At 37.9% G+C, this 20,723-nt stretch overlaps 1 protein-coding gene and 1 non-coding gene across 15 annotated transcripts in view; both read right to left on the reverse strand.

Annotated features, from left to right (window-relative positions):
- COL25A1 (collagen type XXV alpha 1 chain) overlaps nt 1-20,723 on the reverse strand; it is a 523,210-nt gene that overhangs the window by 177,795 nt on the left and 324,692 nt on the right. The gene's annotated exons all lie outside the window — the stretch shown is intronic.
- On the reverse strand, nt 12,257-12,420 carry LOC119468574. Its single transcript, XR_005197269.1, has one exon. It is a non-coding gene; the product is annotated as a U1 spliceosomal RNA (small nuclear RNA).

Consider the following 20,723-nt stretch of genomic DNA (forward strand, 5'->3'; position numbering starts at 1 on the left):
TAGTAATTAGAATATTTCTTGTAGGGCATTGTTGGAATGTTATTAATTTCCTACCAAAGGATTTATAAATTTCAGTGGCAAACTTCAAATTGGCCCTTGTTCAAATGGCTTTACATTCAGAATTTGCACAAACCACTTTTCTATTTGTAAAAAACCTTTAATGTGGGTCTTGGCCTATGCCAATTTAAGTGTCCTCAAATGTATTCTGCTTAAGTAACTAAGGTTTTAGCTTTCTTCTATGTTCTATTGTCTATTTCAGTTAAATGATAAAACCAAACTAAAAACAAAGAGAGGCACAATGAATGACACTCAGGAAAATATTGAATTTCAATCTACATAACAGCAGTGGAAATACAGTTGGAAAAGGGAGATATATTCCTAGGCCTGGAGTAACCCAATCATGGTATTTTATTTGCTGGAACTGTAAATTCTACCTACTTTGAACTGGAAAAAACTAAGTCAGGAATAGTTTTTAAAAGATGACAATAATGAAAACAAAATTAAATTCTGCTTGAGGTAGAAAAAAGTGGGAAAGAAGCAAACACTGGGAATTGGCAGTCCAAACTCCTGGAATAAGAGCAGGGTTATGACTTCCATCCCAGGAAAGTACAGATAAGTTTATTTTTACTCAAGAAATATAACAAAAACTTTTCTGATTAATCTATTCATCGCTGTAGAAATATGAGGACAAGTAAGCTTTATTCTCTAAGCATTTCTGGCTCACTACCAGCCAGGCAATATACTATGAGCCTGGAGGAGGGACATGTAAATATAGTCACAATCAGTGGACTAAATACTTTGTTGTGGGAGTACAGAGCAGAAAGAAGTGGGAGAGCTGGAATTGAAAAGGTGATATTGGAACTGGCCTTGAAAGGTGTCCAGGAATAAGGGGACGGAGGGAGGAGGAGGAAGCAGGTTGGGGAGAAGGGATACACATGCCCAGTTGTGAGAAAATACTATGATGTCAGAGAAAGGAGTTCAGGGTGGTAAGAACATGTGGGGAATGGAGATAGAAAATAGCAGGAAAGAGATTTCAAAAGGCTGGTAAACCATACTCATGTGTCTGTGCTGGATTCTGTCATCAATGTAACAATGAGTGTGGAGATGAAGTGTGTTCTGTTTTGTGGAGCTCTGAGAACACGGGGTGTTAGGAATTCTTAGGAAGTATTTGCCTTGGTCCGAGAGAGATGGCAAAGATTTGAATTAAGGTTGTGGTAGTGGAGGCGCAGGGAGAGTTCTAGATTCAGGAGACATTTCTCAGGTGAAAACCAACAAGACTGGTTAACTGACTGGACACGGGCCGCTGACAGGTGGCAACATGTTTTAACAAGTCCTACTCATTTCAAGGTTCACCATTTAGTGTATTTGCAGAAAAGCCTTGGCCTAAGCTGGTTCAACCCAGATAAACACAGCAGTTCCACACTCAAGTGAATCATATGGAGTTTAAATCTGGTTTTAGGGTTATATTTCAAATCCACAGTGCTGGCAGCTTCAGATGGCCTAATTGAAAATAGCCGAGGAGAGAGAGAACATTCTCCATCACCACCACTGAGCAGAAGCAGCACAGAGGTAGTCACAACTGCCTCCCCTCAGATGCCACCATTCTTCTGTGTTAACTTCTGAATAAAGGACTTTATTACATTTCCTTTCCTCTACCTTTTTCCTTTTTTTTTTTTTTTTTTTTTTTTTTTNTGAGTTTCCCTCTGTCGCTCAGGCTGGAGTGTATGGTCTCAGCTTACTGCAAACTCCAACTCCCTGGTTCAAGGGATTCTCCTGCCTCAGCCTCCTGAGTAGCAGGGACTACAAGCGTGCGCCACCATGCCCAGCTAATTTTTGTATTTTTAGTAGAGACGGGTTTCACCATGTTAGCCAGAATGGTTTTGATCTCCTGACCTCGTGATCCGCCTGCCTTGGCCTCCCAAAGTACTGGAATTAAAGGCGTGAGCCACTGCACCCAGCCTCCTTTCCTCTACTTTTTAAACTGCAAACTGAATATGGAATTACTCTATTTTAAACTCCACGATTTTCCTAGTCTTTTAAAGATAAGGAAGATAGTCTGCGGTATGAGCTGTTCTCTGGGAGCACAGCACAACCTCAGTGGTCACTGCACATCTGCTGTGGTTCTTCTTTCGGATGTGCTCAGGCACTTGCAAATGTTATCAGTGTTCACAAGCTCCCAGGAAGGAAGGAAACAGAATATCCAGTTTTTCTCTTGTACAACTAGGATAGAAGCTTCAATTCTACTGCCTACTCCCAAAATTGCATGATGAACTTGGCTTGTAGTGCCAATGAGACACATACTCAAACCCCACACTTAACGAGGAAACTGAATTTGGTACCACAGTTTCTTAGCAGGTATCCAAAACTGCAGAAAATCACATTGCAAAAAGTATTAACAATTAAAAATCTAGTTTTACTTGAAAAATAGGGATCCTAGGTATTTAGGTGAGGATACATCCATGCTCCTACTGAAAAATGTGTTTTATGTAGTTAGCACTGGTTTATCTCTAACCAGAAGGGGGATGTGTGTTCTTTCGAGTATTTACTTCCACCTTAAACTCATATATAGTTTTCCGTTTTACTAGCACACGTTTTTTAGGGACATTTCTTCTTCAAACCACCAAACTGTTTCATAGACTTTCAACTTTACAAACAACTTGAACTAGAAATGTGTAATTTTTAAAGTTAAAATAACTTTTTCTGAAAACCTGATGTAAAATCAAGGAGTTCCCATATGTAAGTATAGATAAATTGTGTGTGTGGGTACTTGTGTTTAATTCTTTTTAAATGCTTCAGTATAAAGTAAGTAAAAGGGTAATTTGAGAGTTACTTTAAAATGCGGTACATGAAACAAAGTATCTTGATAGTTAAGAACTTGAGTTTTAGAGTCAAACAGAGGAAGACTGAATCCTGGCTGCAATCACCTGTGTGATCTTTAGATGGTTAATTAATGTCTTTGTTCCTCAGTTTCATAATCTTTAAAATGGGGAAAATAATGCCTACTGTTTGGCTAAAATATTATACATGAAGCAATTTATAAAATCCCTGCCCTACCAACAGTATAATAGTAATTATCAAGTACACACTCCATATTTTTAATATTTTAATTATGGCAAACATAAAATTTCTTTTTCAGATACTTGACTTGAGGATAAAGAAATACAATGGATCTCCTGGCCGGGTGCGGTGGCTCACTCCTGTAATCCCAGTACTTTGGGAGGCCAAGGCAGGCAGATCACGAGGTCAGGAGTTGGAGACTAGCCTGACCAATGGTGAAACCCCTGTCTCTATAAAAAAAATACAAAAATTAGCTGGGTGTGGTGGTGTGCGCCTGTAATCCCAGCTACTCAGGAGGCTGAGGCAGGAGAATGACTTGAACCCAGGAGCCGGGATTGCACCACTGCAGTCCAGCCTGTGTGACACAGCAAGAGTCCGGGGAGAGAGGGTGAGAGGGAGACAGGGGGGTGGGGGTGGAGAGAGAGAGAAAGAAAGAGAGAGAAAGAGAGAGAGAGAAAAAGAGAGAGAGAGAGAGAGAGAATTGATTTCCTAAACCAATATAATCTACCTCTATTGTTCAGGAATTATTAACAAACAAAACAAATAAACTTCATCATAGTTTTAACAACATTACTTTTATGAATAAGATAGACAAAACATCAGGCCCTAGAACCACCTAGTCACCCCTAGCATAGACTAGGTGCCCAACCGTTCTTGCTAAATTGAAAGGACCAGAAAGAAAAGAATGCAATAAAACCCTCAGTGTTCAAAGCGGCATCATATAAAGAATTATAGAAGAACCAGATTCAGTGTTGCTGCAGAAGAACCGTGTTTATTATAGTGTCAAACTCTGCTAAGCCAGAGAAGGGAATTATAGCTATAAACAGATTTATAGCTTCAGACTTTACACCTTTCAGTGTACATTGAAGATTAAAAGAGACCAAGCAGAGGGGGTGGGTATAAACAGAAACTTTTAAAATATCAAAACCAGCCGTACTTAGTAGAAAACAAATTTTTATGGCTATTATTTTCTGGGCATTTTCCATAGTAAGATCATAACTGTGAGGTTTTTTGTGATGTCCATCTGAGCCTTGAACAAGGGACTATATGTGCCCATGATCAGTCTTAAATCATAAGCAGCTGCCATAAGGAAGCAATTAGTGGGTCTAGCACTAAAGAAAATTTAGAAAAACCAAACATTAAAAAAGGACTCTCAAAAGTAAGACTGATGTAGCTCAATGGAGTTAAAGGCTTGTAAAACAGCAGGAATCAGGGACGCTTTCTCTGGTTTTCTTTTCTAACACAATATGAATTAAATACAGTCAAATTACCACTCCTGCCAATCAAAACCAAGGGGTTCCTTCTTCCTAGCATCATTCCTTGCCTTAAATGTTTTAGAGATTGCTAAAACTGCTTTGTTTAACTTTGCCTTTTTTTTTTAAACTTATTTTTAAGAGGTCAAATAAAATGAACTCCATGGTGAAAGACTTGGAATCCTAAACATTCCTTTTGTCGAAAGAAAGCATCAGCTTGCTCTTTTAATGCCCTAGTAGCCCTATGACTTTACAGCTAATGGTACATTCTATCCTACAATGCTCTTACTGTCTGCAATATGATTCAAATGTATCCAGAGATATATTCATCTTTATACCTTGGGTTTAATCTACAAATCATCGATTTCAGCATATTTCCTAATATTTTGTCCCAACATAATTTTACCAGGGCTACTTAAGACACCTTGTTTGAAGGTCAGTTCGATTCTTTGTTCATTTGCAGTAGTATATAGAGCATAGAAAGCAATATAGGTTTTATGAAGGGCCACTGAGCACAACACAAGGATAAGGGTAGGATGTTCCTTGGAGTCTAAAGAGATATTCAGAAAATTAAAAAATTAAAAAATGACTCTCAGATGAGGCTAGGAGAGCCGGACTCTCAGGGCTTGTGGACCATTCTCAGTCTTCCAATATATATTGGATCTCCCTCCTTTTCAGCTGATGCCTAAGATGATCAAAAGGCTTTTAATATGAGCTTCTACAACTACCATACTCCCCATCTTCTGAGTCTGCTGCACCTTCATCCTTCTCTCTGCAGTGAGAAGAACACTGTTCCTACGTACTTCTGTGCCTCTTCCCCAACTTTGCCCCAGTTGTTCTTTTTCTCACTTGTCTCTTCAATCATTCCCATTCCCTTGAATTCTTTTCCATGCTCTTCAAACATGTGTCCTAAAGACAAAGAGAAACAAAGCTGCCTTTGCCCACTACTCCCTCATTTTAATGTCTTGTCTTCTTCCTGTTTCCCTAAATAATACATTGGTCATAGAAAGGAGGTTGAATTGGAGGACAGAGAGGGAGGTAGCAGAAGATAAGTCATATTTTTATAGTCTGTTTTGGAAAAAATAAACATGAGTTGAAATACATACTGATCTTGGGGACATTCCTTTCCATTAGGAAGAATAAAGCAAACTACAGGAAGGAAAACTTCTGAGCCAGTCTTCTAGGCACAAGAGAGGAGCTATCCCTGGCTAAACTAAAACCAAATCAACTGGAGTTTTGGGGAGATAGGGCTGACAAAACCCTTAAACGTTCAGATTGCCCAAATTTTTGTCTAAACCTTTTTTTCTACTCTACTTCCCTCATTAGCCATGAAATATACCCTAAGGCCATGACTAGTACCTGACTTATGCCCTAAATTCTCTTCCAAGCTGCAATCCTGTATTTTCAATTGGTTACCAGATGTGTACACCAACATATACCATAATCAGCTCAAATTCAACATTCTCAAATCAAATTTCTCAATTTCTGTTGCAAGTCAATCATGATTCCTAACTTTCCTGTTTTTGTAAAACACGGTGCTGCTTCTACAAGCCTAAAAGCTGAATGTTATATTTGATTCAGTTAACTTAATCTATTGCCAAGTCCTATAGATTTCATATGCCACAAAATCCCTTGAATCTATGTCCACATTTTCGTGTTTGTTGCACTCTTGTTCCTGGATAACTGGAATAATCTACAAACCTCTCTTGGCCTTACCTCTTCTACTCCATCCTACATACTTTTCTCAAATTATTTTTCCTAAAGCACATTGTGGAATATATCACTCCTCAGCTCAAAGAACTTCAAGGGCCCATTCTGTAATCTACAATGAAAAAGTTGCTATAGACAACAATGTTCAATGGATGTATTTGGTGAAATGTTACCGGGTATCAGGTCAACATACCTTGATGTCCTGATCAACCAAACATTATGTGCTTCTTGATATGATGAACTAAAAATTATACTATACATTTATTACAGAGTTTCCTAAAAATTGAGCCAAACCTAATTAACTTCTGAATGTAACCTGTAGTTTAAATAAAATAGAGAGGGAAACAAGTTAAATGATACTAGAAGGAAGTAATTAGACCAATCCAGAATGTGGGACATTCTAAATATATAATCAATGTCCTATAAAAATTGATTTCATAGAACAATAAAAGGAAGGAAGACCACTACAGAATAAGAGAAGCTGAAGAGTTTTGATAATTAAATGCCAAGTGCAGGCTTTCGGTCCTGGTTCTAACAAAGCATTTGTAAAAAGACATTTTTGAGACAATTGGGGAAATTTAAATATGGACTGGGTATTGATATTAAGAAATTATTGTTAGTTTTATTAGGGATGATGATAAAATGGTGGTTATGTTTTCCAAAGGTTCTATCAGTTAGAGATACATATTTCAGTATTTGTAAATATAATGATATAATATCTAAGCTTTGCTTTAAAATACACTAGCAAAAATAAAACAAAGCAAAACAAATGAGAGGAAAGAGATTAATAAAAGTAAAATTGGCAATTGATGTTTCTTGAAGCTGGGTGATAGGTCTAGGGCAATTTATGATACTATTTTCTCCTCCTTTTGAGAATCTTTGAACATCCCCATAGTAGTTATATCATTTAAAATTTTATTTTAAAATACTCTTCCAATTCATGCCAAATAAACGATTAACTTCTACCTGTGTGCAAAGTCTTCTATAACCTGCTCCTAATTTTCCTTTTCTGCCTTATCTTCCCCAATTTTCCACAAGGAGCCTCCCCTCTAGCCTGTCTTCAATACCAGCTATTCTCAAAATGACCCTCTTTCTTCTCACTCTATCTTTACTTATATCCTTCTTTCTCCTGAATAAACATTATCCATTGTCATTTTGCTTGGAATAGCTAGAGGACACCTTTCTTAAACATCTTACCTGGAAGCCTGAGCTATGAAGCGACTTGGAAAATAATAAACACAGAATTTTGAGTTTCTGGAAGAAAATTTTGTTCTTACAGTACAATCCCATCTCCACCTCCCTCATAAGCTCACGATCTCTATAGCCATCATTGATGACTCACGTCCATGATCTCGCTTCCCAAAGCATTGCCTAACTGCCCTTCCGATATGTCCTTTCCTTATTTTTGAACTCCTAAAGCGCTTGTGCCTCTTTTGTGAAACTTCGCTTACCCCGCTGGGAATAAGATTAGTTTCTTAATAAACTACCAGGGCCCTTGAGTGTAGGAAAATAGGTACATGGGGAAACATAATAAACACTGACTTTGGAGGCTTTAATATATACTAACATGTGACTTTTGGCAGGTGACTTAACCTCTCTGAGCCTCAGTTTCCACATCTGTAACCTAGAGCAAAAAACTAATTACCTCATATGCAAGTTGTAGAAGGTAATTAAAAGAATGCAGGGTACTCTGTAAATATTATTTCCATTCCCTTCCTCTCAAATGTGTAGCTTTTTGCCTTATATATGGTAAATATTCAATATATACATTAGCATATTTTCTGCAACAGAGGCCTTTAACAAGACATCAGGACCAAAATTAGTATTTTCTAAATAGCCTGATAGCAATAAAAAAGACGCAGATATCTGTGTACCCAATATGCTTCTAATGAATGTTTATGAGGATAAAGTTCAACTAGAAATTGTGCTTTTTGGGGTGACTACCATTTCTCATGTGTTGACTCATGACACTAGGTCAGAAGAGTTAAGATTAATAGAAGAAAATAAAAACTTTGTACAGTCTCCTGGAGAGGAAATGAACAGTATTCAAGGAAATGTTTTTCTCATATCTCAAACACAGGCAGGCATTTTTGACTCCTATTTCCCCCTTCCCTGTGACTTCAAACTTTTAGAAAAAGTATTCTGTTTTCACTCGCTTCATATTTTCATTACCAAGTCAGTCCTGAAACCATGGCAACACTGCATTGAAAACCACCAGGCTACTGCCGTTACTGAATAACCTTCTACTTGCAAACCCAGTAGCAATACTGCACATGCTCACCATTCCTCCCTTAGCCTCATTGGCAACACTTTTCCTCTGGGTCTTCGACTAATGGGGCTTTCTCTTTTTCCTTCCCTGGACCTTTCCCTCTTCTGCAATTCATAATTAACCCTCCTCTCATTCCTGTCTTTCCTCCCCTCTACACACTCTCTGGGGATCCCCTTTATTTCCACAATGTCAGCTTCTACTTGTCCACTCTAATCCACTGTAGCCTCTCTCCAGAACTCTGCATACTGACCACTCTACATCTGTTCCTGGATGTGCTACTCTCAGATCATTATGTTCACCACCAAGACTTGGTAGTTTTCTTCTTAGTAAACTGCATGCACTTTATTCAGAGTCCTGCTGGCCCAAATTGGGACTGCATCAGTTGGAGGAGGCTTCCATCCAGATGCAGCTCCCTGCCAGGCTCCAAGCTAGGCAAGTGGAGCATAAACTGGATTTCAATCTGTGCCTGCCCCTTGGCCGAGCTGCCTTGTGCAGTGCGCAATGTGTACAAATGTCAGTTGTGGTGCTGAGATTATTGCAAGGGGTAATATTTCCTTCACAAATGAAAAACTCTACTAGGTGTTTTTTTCCCAAATAGCTCCATAGCTTAGGTTTGCAGGTAAGAGGTTTAAGGAAGGTGTGCTGCAACTCTTCTAAGCAAGAGGATAACTGATGATGTTTACTTGACTATATCAATTAAGGATGCATCATCTTTGACTCATCTTCAATTCTGTGTATTTTTTAGAAAAATAAAATTTACTAATTTTGAATTACTATGATCTATTCTGCCTAAGAGCTCAAATAATTAGCACTGGATATACTGACCATTTGGAGAGACAAAAAACAAACCTTGAAGTGTAAAGGCTAACACCAACTTGGAGAAGGATTACTTTCCCACACTCACTATGCTAACAAGGATTAAGCATGCCCTACCCAAATGAAAGAAAACAGAACAAAATGTTTCTGGAACTTTTTTTCTAACTACTGTCATATAGCATTCACCATTTTAATCTATTATCTGAGAAATAAATATGTATTTAAATTGTGGTGTCAGTTGAAATGTCTGAAGATGCTTAGAGAGAAAATAAAATTAGCCTATCAAGGATTTTGATTAGGATATAAAAATTATCCATAAAAACATATACATGAAATTATATCTACAGAAATAACATACATCACAAAATTTATAAGTAAAATTTTTAAAGTTTGAAATATTTCAAATGAATTATTATTTCACTGAAGAACATTTTGAACTGAAACTCTTTGCTCTCTTTAAATTATACACACTATGTACACATAAATGTTTATTTTACATAGAAATCCCTGTGCTATAACCATATTTAACAATGATGGTTTCTCCATGAATTTTTTAACTTTAATATTGTATAATTTATTCTAAAAAATCTATGTACTTTGAGGTTATTATTATAAAAAGTGTTTATCCAGCAAGTAAAGTACCACCTCTAAGGGCAATAACAAGTCATTACGGCTCCATCTCAGTATGAGTGCTTATGTGAGAAGGTATGTATGTGCGTGTTTACATGTAGACAAATAAGTCTTTATTAATAACACTTATATACGAGTGCCAATACACTGTTTAAAGTGCTTTATTAGGTCACGTATTAAGTTAAACCAACTCTTTTCATTTTGCATTGAAAAACTAAAGGAAAAAAGTAAGATAACTTGTTCAAAGTCAATAGCTCATAAGTGGTAGACCGCAACTTAAACCCAGGTACCTGCCTCTGGAGCCCAAGCCCTTCACCCTATTTGTGTTTCACGTGCTATCTTACAAATGGACTGCTAAAAGCTGATGTTTTCAGTAAGCTCAGAATTTCATCCTCAAATGCATATAAAATTACCATTAAATTTGAATGATTAAATATATACATTTATTTAACAGAAATTTATTGTGCATTTTCTATAGATCGGTACCGTATAAAGATGTAATAATGAGTACATGCAGCGAGTGATAACAGCTTCCACAGATGCAAAACATTGTTGGACTAAGTTGATTATTCACGAAATGCTATATGCTATTCACCTTTATTCAGACAGAATCGAGAGGAATATATTTTATAGGAAACATAGCATAAAGTAGGCAACAGAAATTCTTTAGTTAATTTCAGTGAGAAAGAGTTCTAAGACAAAATTAAACTCTGAGATGACACTATTCCATTTAAATATACAAATGATCACATAAAAATAATGAAATATGGGTCAGAGTAAAATAAATAAGCTGTCATACCATGTGTACACTTAAAAATATAAACTATCTAGAGTACAATGGAGTTTTTCATATCATCACATTAACCATTTACTTAATAAAATATGAAAAACCCTCATTAAGGCTTGTATTATCATTCTCTTTATAATGTAACCACAACATAAAACACAGATAACGGAGAATGGTGATACTTTGCACATCTAGCATGATTTCTTTAGGATACACTACATTCTTAGTTTAATATGACAGTTCTATTGTATTGTGAGCTTTCTGCACACACATGCACACATATGCATGCAAAGACACATACTTTTTGAATTTCTTGAAGAATGTATATTTACTCCCACCCCCTGCCCCCAAGTCAGGCTATATGATCTGAAAAAGGCTGAATTGGAACACAAACATGAAATATGGGAGTTTCTAAAGTGTTAGGTTAGAAGGAGCTTAGTACATAATTAAAAACACATGAATAGAAAGTTAAATATTTCCCCAAAATATAATATTTTATTCAGGAATAATTCCTTTATAAGGCACACACAGCTTGAGTTTTGTCAATTTTAGTAAAACATTCTGAAATGAAATGAATGATTGAACACACACACACATACGCAAAATGAAACAAGGAAAGATTTGGGGGAAAAGGCAAAGTGCCATCCTCCACTACTTTTCAAGTGCATCTGAAAAAGTACAAATGGAAGCCTCAAGCCTCTGTGTGCAGTTGTCTGATGGTATTTGCTTGTGGTTTCTCTTACATTTTTTTCTCACTGAGTAATACAGAACTACAACATGCATAACACTTTAGTCCCCCAAATTCCTAAGGGAATTATATCTCCTTTATGTTCATGCAGCTCCAAAGAAGAGTTAAAAGGCTTTGAAACTCTAACAATTTTATGCTAAAGAAATGGCCTTAGTATGGAAGGCCATTAATACAATGTCCCACTATTTCACTATCCTCTGTTGAAGATACTGATGGGGTTATTCGGGCCAAAGTAATGATCAATATATCTTTGTAAAGAATACAGGGTAGAATGCTGAGAACGTTTTAAAATATAACTAGCTTCTACAATTTGTATCAAAGTATTTATTAGTGGAAGAGTATGATATCTAAGCAATATGGGGTTATACACGACCATCAGGAACTACTTTCTACGATAGTCCCAAGAAAGCCAAGCCTGGAACCCCACAAGTAAATTGTTATAAAATAAAATAATATAAGTATGGCCCTGGGTTAATGCTGTTCATTTTCAGCAACCATTAAATATCAATACAAATAAACTACTATAATGAAAGGAAACAAAGTTATCCACACTCTCCAAACCACAAGGAAGCAACTTATTGAAACTGTTAAGTGTTCAGTAAAATCTTGGGGCTTAGAAAGCTCAGGGACATCATTTAAATGGCATCATTTATGAGACATGATATTACTGATTAGGTCATTATATTTTGTTATTTTTTATTCTTAATATTCTATTTTTAATTGACAGATAAAATTATATGCATTCTGAGTCTCAGGTCGAAATCAATGAAATAAAATGTATATGCATTTTTCATGTACAACAGGATGTTCTCAAGTATGTATACAGTGTAGAATGACCAACTCTAGCTAATTAACAAATGCATTACTTCATATGGTTATCATGTTGTGGTGAAAACACTTATCCAATCTTTGCATTTTCAAGAATGCAATGCATTGTTGTTAACTATAGTCACCATGTTGCACCATAGATACCTCTTTTTTTTTTTAAGGGGATAGCGCAAACATGGTCCCCCACTACCACAAATTATGCAGTTGAGTTTCCCACATTTGGGGAAATCGCAGGGGTCAGCACATCTGGAGTGCAATGGATAAGCCTCGCCCTGGGAAAACCAACTTCGTGATCATGGTATCTCCCCTGCCAGGTAAGTATAGCACCATAGATATCTTGAACTTACTCCTCCTAACTGAAATTTTGCATCCTTGAACAACATCATCCCACCTCCCCACCCCAAACCCTGCCATCTGCTGATAACCGCCACTTTACCCTCTGCTTCTGTGAGATCAACTTTTTTAGATTCCACATATGTATGAGAACATGAGGTGTTTATCTTTCTGTGCCTGGCTTATTTTACTTAGCATAATGTCCTCCGCGTTGTTGCAAATGACAGGATTTCCTTCTCTTTTTAAGGCTGAATAGTATTCCGTTGTGCATACATACCACATTTTCTTTATCCATTCATCCACAGCGGATTAGGGCATTTCCAATTATAAAAAGCTGATAGTTTTCTCTTTCCCTCAACTTCCTTTTACTAAAGCTCTTAGGTCTACCATTCACAACTCAATAACATTTGTTGAACTTCTACCATGTGCCGGAAAATAAATTAGGTGTTGCAGGGGACACTAACAGTGAAAGAAAGCATAGATCCTACCCTTGAAAAATCAGAAAATATATTAAGAAAGAGAGAAGAGAAAAAATGTTCATGAATAATTACAAAACAATTCAAAGAGGAAACAGGAGGAAGGAAATTAATATTCACTGAGTACTTGTTATGGACTAGACACCACATTGGACATCTTACATATGTTATTTTAATCCTCACACTGTTGAGATGAGACATAATTATCTGTGCTGTATAGATGAGGAAAATGAGACTCAGCATGATTGAGTAACTTGCTGAAGACAGATAGCTTGTAAGTGGCAAAGCTGGGACTTGAATTACATAATCTGTCTGATCAAAGTCTATGCCCCTCTATTTTAATTGTAAAGTGTTATATAAAAAGCTATATAGGGCTGGGCTTGATGGCTCACGCCTGTAATCCCAGCATTTTGGAAGGCCAAGGCAGGAGGATCACTTGAGGTCAAGAGTTTGAGACCAGCCTGGCCAACATGGTGAAACCCCATCTCTCTTAAAAATACAAAAATTAGGTGGCCGTGGTGGCACAGGCCTGTAATCCCAGCAACTCAAGAGGCTGAGGCAGGAGAATTGTTTGAACCCAGGAGGCAGAGGTTGCAGTGGGCCAATATTGCACCATGGCACTCCAGCCTGGGCAACAGAGTGAGACTCCATCTAAAAAAAAGAAAAAGAAAGCTATGCAGATAAAGTATTGTCAGAATTCAGAAAAAGGGAGAAATTACGTTTAGTTAAGGCACAGTAAAGACATCTTAATAGAAGCAGCAGCATTCAAATACAAAGGGGTATCCTATTTGGAGGTATAGAAACTGAGTATGTCTAAGGGTTAGGAGGAAAGGCTACTGCAAGAAATGGAAAAAAGAAAAAGAAGATTTGAAGAGAAAAGAAGGAAATGGTTTGATTTGGTTTGGGTGAAACATAGTCTAGAAAGAGCATTAATGAAAAATTAATGGGAGATTAGGCTAGAAAACTGGCCAGATAAGAGAATTTGAATGCCGAGCAAGAATCTAGATTCTATTGTATTCTAAATGAAAAACATATTAAGACTTAAGGTTTTGAAGTCAGAAGAGTGACATAATCAGAACTAAGATAGATAATTGTATTAGGATGCTACTGGTTGATAGTACACTCAACCCTAAATGCCTGTACTACAGATACAGAAAAAGGCTGACTACTCACTTTCCTGACTTGCCTCTCTGCAGCAAGGAGGACCAGACAACAGCCATATCTTTACGATGTGCAGAATGGCAATAAGCTGGCCAGGGTTAAAAGAAACAGGCATCTGAGATTCTGCCAGGAAGGCAGTGAAGTAGAGCGGTTTAACTGTTCAGTCTGCCACGGGCAAAGCTGCACAAAGTATTAGTGCTATGACTTGAATATCTGGCAGTAGCGAGGAAAAGAGGACTGGGATGAAGAGTGTAAGGTAGAAAGGGAATGGAGAGATGGGGGGCCAGGAAACAACTTTGTTCCAGAACAAGGGTTTTTAAATCCAGGCAGAAACTCAATTATTAGAGAACTAAGACATAACTCTAGGACCATTTTTAGAATAACAGTATTGATCCTGAGTCACCGGCATGTTGGAAAAGGGTCTCTTTAAATGCCTCATGTTTAAGGTCTCCATTGAATTTGAGGATTACCAAGATGCACAGATGCAGAGCAGGACTTGCAGGTGGGGTTAAAGTCAATCTTGGAAGGGATGGGTCTGCAACACTTGGGAACTTTGACACTTTATAGACTATTATTGATAATATTAAAAGTACTATCACAAGAGATGTGACATTTTTCCAAAGAAGATATACCTAGGGCCAACAGGAATATGAAAAGGTGCTCAGTATCACTAATCATCAAGGAAATGAAAATTAAACCATAGTGAGATATCCCCTCACACCCGTCAGAATGGCTATTACCAAAAAGACAAAAGATAACAAGTGTTGATAAGGATGTGGAAAAAAGGGAATCCTCGTATACTGTTGGTGATAATGTAAATCATGGAGAATTGCATAGATGTTTCTCAAAAAATTAAAATAGAACTACCGTAAGACCCAGCAGTCCCACAGCTGGGTATACATCTAAAGGAAATCCGTATGTTGAAGAGATATCTGCATCCATCTGTGCATTGCAGCATTTCTCACAATAGCCAAGATATGGAATCAACCTAAATGTCTATTAGCTGATGAACAGGTAAAGAAACTGTGGTACACATACACAATGGAATATTATTTAGCCACAAAAAGAATACCCTGCCATTTGCAGCAACATGCATAAAGCTGGATGACATTGTACTAAGTGAAATAAACCAGATGCAGAACTCTAAATAATGTATGATCTCATTTATCTGTGAAGTCTAAAGAGGTCAAACTCACAGAAGCATAGAACAAAGGCTGGAGGGTGGCAGAAATAGGGAGATGTTGGTAAAATGGTACAAACTTTTAGTTACAAAATGAACAAGTTCTGAGGATTGAATGTACAGCATGTGTGGTGAAGAGTATGTTCATTTGATCGGTATACTATTGCATAATGTGTATGTATATCAAATCATTAAATTGTACATCTTGAACATATTCAATCTTTTTTTGTCTACTAAATAGTTTTAAATAAAAATATGTACACAATTTTTTTTGGTTTTACTTTAAGTTCTAGAATACATGTATGGAATGTACAGGTTTGTTACACATGTGCCATGGTGGTTTGCTGCACCTATCAACACATCACCTAGGTTTTAAGCCCCACATGCATTAGATATTTGTCCTAATGCTCTCCCTCCCCTTATCCTCCACACCCAGCAGGCCATGGTGTGTGATGTTCCCCTCCCTGTATCCATGTGTTCTCATTGCTTGACTCCCACTTATGAGTCAGAACATGCAGTGTTTGCTTTCTGTTCCTGCGTTAGTTTGCTGAGAGGATGGCTCCAAAAGCAATTGAGCAAAAGCCAAAATTGACAAATGGGACCTAACCTAATTAAACTAAAGAGCTTCTGCACAGCAAAATAAACTATCATCAGAGTGAACAGGCAACCTAGAGAACGGGAGAAAATTTTTGCAATCTATCCATCTGACAAAGGTCTAATATCTAGAATCTATGCAGAACTTAAACAAATTTATACAATTTTTAAAATTAAAAAAAAAAAACGGAACTATCACAAGAACAGAAACTGAGTCTGTTTATCCACCACAATTATATTGCCTTATTGCAGCCTTATTGCCTTGCATGTAGGGGCTAATACTTGTTGAATTGCTAACTGAATTATGTTAATATGAATTAATGAACAAATGTCAGGGTAACTTTTATTTCAATAGATTAATTTGGCCTTACTCCGAAATAACTCCCATTACTTCTAGTTTGAAATATAAATGCTCACCTGTCTTTTCTTTAATTTTCCTTTCTTCTTTCTGCCTTTACACTCTGTTGTTACTTGTTATTTTTCCAAGTTGCTGTGAGATTATTTGCTTTATTCCCTCCTTTTCCCTCTCCAAGAGTTTTATTTCCCTTAATTCAGGGGATTCATAGCAACATCCTCTCTATTCATTTCCCTGGCCCATTTTCCATCTTAACCACAGCTGTGAGAATTGCCTTTTTAATTTTTTTCATTCTAATACCCGTTCACCATCTCATTTCCCTTGTCAAGAACCATTTTCTCACCCATTTAGGTAAATGCAAAGACTCACCTCTCTTTCCTAAGGTCTCCTTTCTTATTTAATTTCTACTATGACTGTAAAGGAGTTTTCTGCCATTTAGCTTTCTAGTCCCAGCAATTCTTAACAATCTTAGTTGTCTTCAGCTTTAGAAAGATGATCATAATCCCTCACTGAATAATAGACACTTTCCCTTTTTACCGTCAATCTGCCAAATAAAACCTTATTAATCTGGAAGGTTTACAAAATAATGTGTGATATAGAAGTAGAATTCAGTTTTTTCTAAGGAGAAGTTTTGCATTGTATAATATAAATACTATGAATAAGATGATGTGGGAATGATAGAGTCTGGACATTTGTCCCCACCCAAACCTCATGGTGAAATGTAATCCCCAGAGTTAGAGGTACAGCCTGGCAGGTGGTGACCAGATCATGGGGGTGGACTTCTCATGAATAGTTTACCATGTGTGGTACCTTCTCTCTCTCTCTCTCTCTCTCTCTCTCTCTCTCTCTCTCTCTCTGTCCCGCCTGCTTTTGTCATGTGACGTGCCTGCTCCTCCTTTGTTTTCCACTACGACTGTAAGCTTCCTAAGACTTCCTTAGAAGCTGAGCAGATGCCAGCACTATGCTTCCTGTACAGCCTGCAGTATCATGAGCCAGTTAAATCTTTTCTTTATGTATTATCAGTTTCATGTATTTCTTTATAGCAGTGTAAAACCAGCTTAACACAGAGAATGTTCAACCTATGCAAGACAATTCTCACTGACACAAACATTTGCATATGAATAACAAGTTGCTAATTACAATTCTGTCCAAATATTTTAATAAACTTTAAAGGATGCACAATCCCTGTATTAGTCATTCTTGCATTGCTGTAAAGAAATACCTGAGACTAAGTAATTTACAAAGAAAAGAGGCTTAATTGGCTCACGATTCTGCAGGCTTCACAGGAAGCATAGCAGCTTCTGCTTCTGGGGGAGGCCTCAGGAAAGTTCCTTGCCAATTATGGCGTAAGGCAAATGGGGAGCCAGCACTCCACAAGGTCAGAGCAGGAGCAAGAGAGAGAGGGCAGGGAGGTGTGTGGTGCTACATACATTTTTAAACAGCCACATCTTATGAGAACTCTGTCAGAGAAACAGCAGCAAGGACAAGATGCTAAACCATTTATGAAGGATTCACCCCTATGATCCAGTCACCTCCCATCAGGCCATACCTCCAATACTGGGAATTACAATTCACATGATATTTGAATGGAACACAGATCTAAACCATATCAATCCCCCAACTTAAACTTTAATTTTCCTTTCTTCTTTCTGCCTTCACACTCTGTTGTTACTTGGTCTTTTTCCAAGTTGCTGTGACATTATTTGCTTTATTCCCTCCTTTTTCCTCCCCAAGAGTTTTATTTCCCGTGATTCAGGGGATTCATAGCAACATCCTCTCTGTTCATTTCATTGTAAATAACCCCATCCCCCACCCCCACTGTTTCTTTTGAGACAAGAGTCTTGCTCTGTTGCCAGTCTCAAGTGCAGTGGCACGATCTCTGCTCACTGCAACCTCCGCCTCCTGGGTTCAAGCAATTCTCCTGCCTCAACCTCCCGAGAAACTGGGACTACAGGTGCCCACCACCATGCCTGGCTAATTTTTGTATTTTTAGTAGAGACAGGGTTTCATCATGTCAGCCAGGATGGTCTCCTCGATCTCCTGACTCGTGATTCACCTGTCTTGGCCTCCCAAAGTGCTGGGATTACAGGCATGAGCCACAGCGCCCGGCCTACAACCCTTTTTTGGGGGGAAGTATTTTGTTTATAAATCTAATTATATCTTCCCATAGGAATCTCAATATGAATTTAGTTTATTTTCCCAGCCTAATCCACAAAAGCCTATTCCTAAAGTACCTAAAAGTTATCCCCATTGTACAACAGAAATAGACCATTATTAGTAATAGTGTCTTAATGAAAAATCCACTGAAAGTCAGAAGTGTAGATTTTCAGTGGCAGTAGGCTGGCTAAGAAGAGCCTGAATGACACGGCCGTGACTCAGGCAGGGTTCGGAAATGTGGGTTTAAGGGTTGGCTAAGGGAGAATTTGTTTGTAGAAAGCTTTCACAGATGACAAGCTCTCCTCCTTTCCCTTCCTTAACTAATTGCAAAAAAAAGGATGGGGAGAGAAGGGTAAAGAGGAAGCTTCGCAACGTCCATACCCTTCCATTTCCCCACAGCTAACAGCATGTGCCAGGGAGACACAACAACAGCTCTTCACCTATTTTTTGTGCTGTGGAAAGATAATGTGAGGGTATGTCTTGGCTTCACACTTTCCCTCATATCTATCCTCCCTCAATGTATTGATTTCCTTTTGCTGCAATGTGAGGAAGACATTTTTAACTAAATGATCATGAGATTTCAAATCCACTAAAGTCAAACTGGTAGCCAAAATAAAGGAAACCAGAGCTGGTCACCATTTGAAAATGCTGGTCCCAACCTCCTTGCAAATTTTCAACATTTTCCATCATAGGCAGTTAGGTAGACTATGCTTCTGCAGAGCCATAGTAAATACAGGACCTGATGTGAAGCTGTTCTGAATGCCATGACAGACTTTCATTCTTAGCTACAGTCATCCACAGTTCTCCAGGTCCTGTCCATTCTTGGCTGCCAGTGCTGGCTTATGATCTTTCTTCTGTTTATTAACTGCGGTGTATACTCAAGATTTACTATGACTGTTTTTATAGTTACTCTCTTCAGTATCTCATTAACTACTATGCATTTAACACTGCCTTTATACTTAATTTTCCAAGTCTTTCTATTCATATCTGATATTTCTACTCTGTCTTGTCTATAAGACACTTGCACCTGGATGTTGTGGCAGATGGAGGCGCCTACCCACTACTACCTGCTCCAAGACGTGCTGGAATACAGGTCCCATACGTCCCTATGACTTCCTACATTCCTTTCACAGCAGGCCAGGAGTGCTGAGAAGCCAACACACCCAGCTGCAACCCTCAACAATAAAGGCAGGGAAATTAGTGGATAAATCCATCAACTTCCTCGTCCCTCCCTGGGTTGATTCTGGACCTGCTCTACACAGTCTCTCAAGATTTCTCAGCAGAATAAACTCCACTTGTCCACAGCAGTAACCTGCTCATTACGGTATCCATTTTTGGTTTTGTTGCTTTTTCAATGTTATTTCTCCACTCTCTCACAATGCTTTCTAGGATAGTCTCTCAAATAAATTATTTATGCTCAAATTCTTACTTAAGAACTGCTTTGGGATGCAGGAAAGAAGGTCCAGCTAAGGCAGAGGTCCTATTAAAAATTAAAATATGTTAAAGATTATGATCTCTCAAAACCAGCACTTCAACTTCTTTTATCATCTGCTGTCTCACCACTTTCTGTCAATGGCTGAGCACTACAGGGTATGAGGGTTTAAGAGACAGACTTCACTTCAGCTCCCATTTATAGTGACACTCATGTGAGTAATTTACCTCTTCTGATTCTGTATGTTTACACACACACACACACACACACACACATACATGTAGGATAATACTTTCCAGGGTTGTTGTAAGCATCAGATAAAAGCAGGCATGCAGCCTGGGTATGGTGGCTCACGCCTGTAATTCCAGCATATTGGGAGGCTGAGGTAGATGGCTCACTTGAGGTCAGGAGTTCAAGACCAGCCTGGCCCATGTGGTGAAACCATGTCTCTACTAAAAATACAAAAATTAACCAGGCATAGTGGCTGGCGCCTGTAATCCTATCTACTCAGGAGGCTGAGGCCGGAGAATCGCTTGAACCGGGGAGGCAGAGGTTGCAGTGAGCCAAGATCGCACCATTGCATTCCAGCCTGGGTGACAAAGCAAGACTGTCTCCAAAAAAAAAAAAAAAAGGACATAAAGCATTTCATTCCATTATAATATGGCCATTTCAAATTTGGTAAACAAGCTATAACTTTTTTCTGTGGGTTTTATTCCTTTAATAATTACCTAGAACCAACATGGAATACAAGAGTGAAAATCACAAATAATAATATAGGCATTTTCAGATATCAATATAAATTAATCAAAAGTCAAACTTTCTCATAAGCTTGGTGTGAAAAGAACTTGTTTACTGAAGTATGTGGAATTTTTGTTTCATTAGACATGTATATACAGCGATCACAAAACCCATAAATAATATTCTTAGGATCTGGCAT

This window comes from Cebus imitator, unplaced genomic scaffold, assembly GCF_001604975.1.
Source record: "Cebus imitator isolate Cc_AM_T3 unplaced genomic scaffold, Cebus_imitator-1.0 Scaffold17, whole genome shotgun sequence".
Taxonomy (NCBI): Eukaryota; Metazoa; Chordata; class Mammalia; order Primates; family Cebidae; genus Cebus; species Cebus imitator.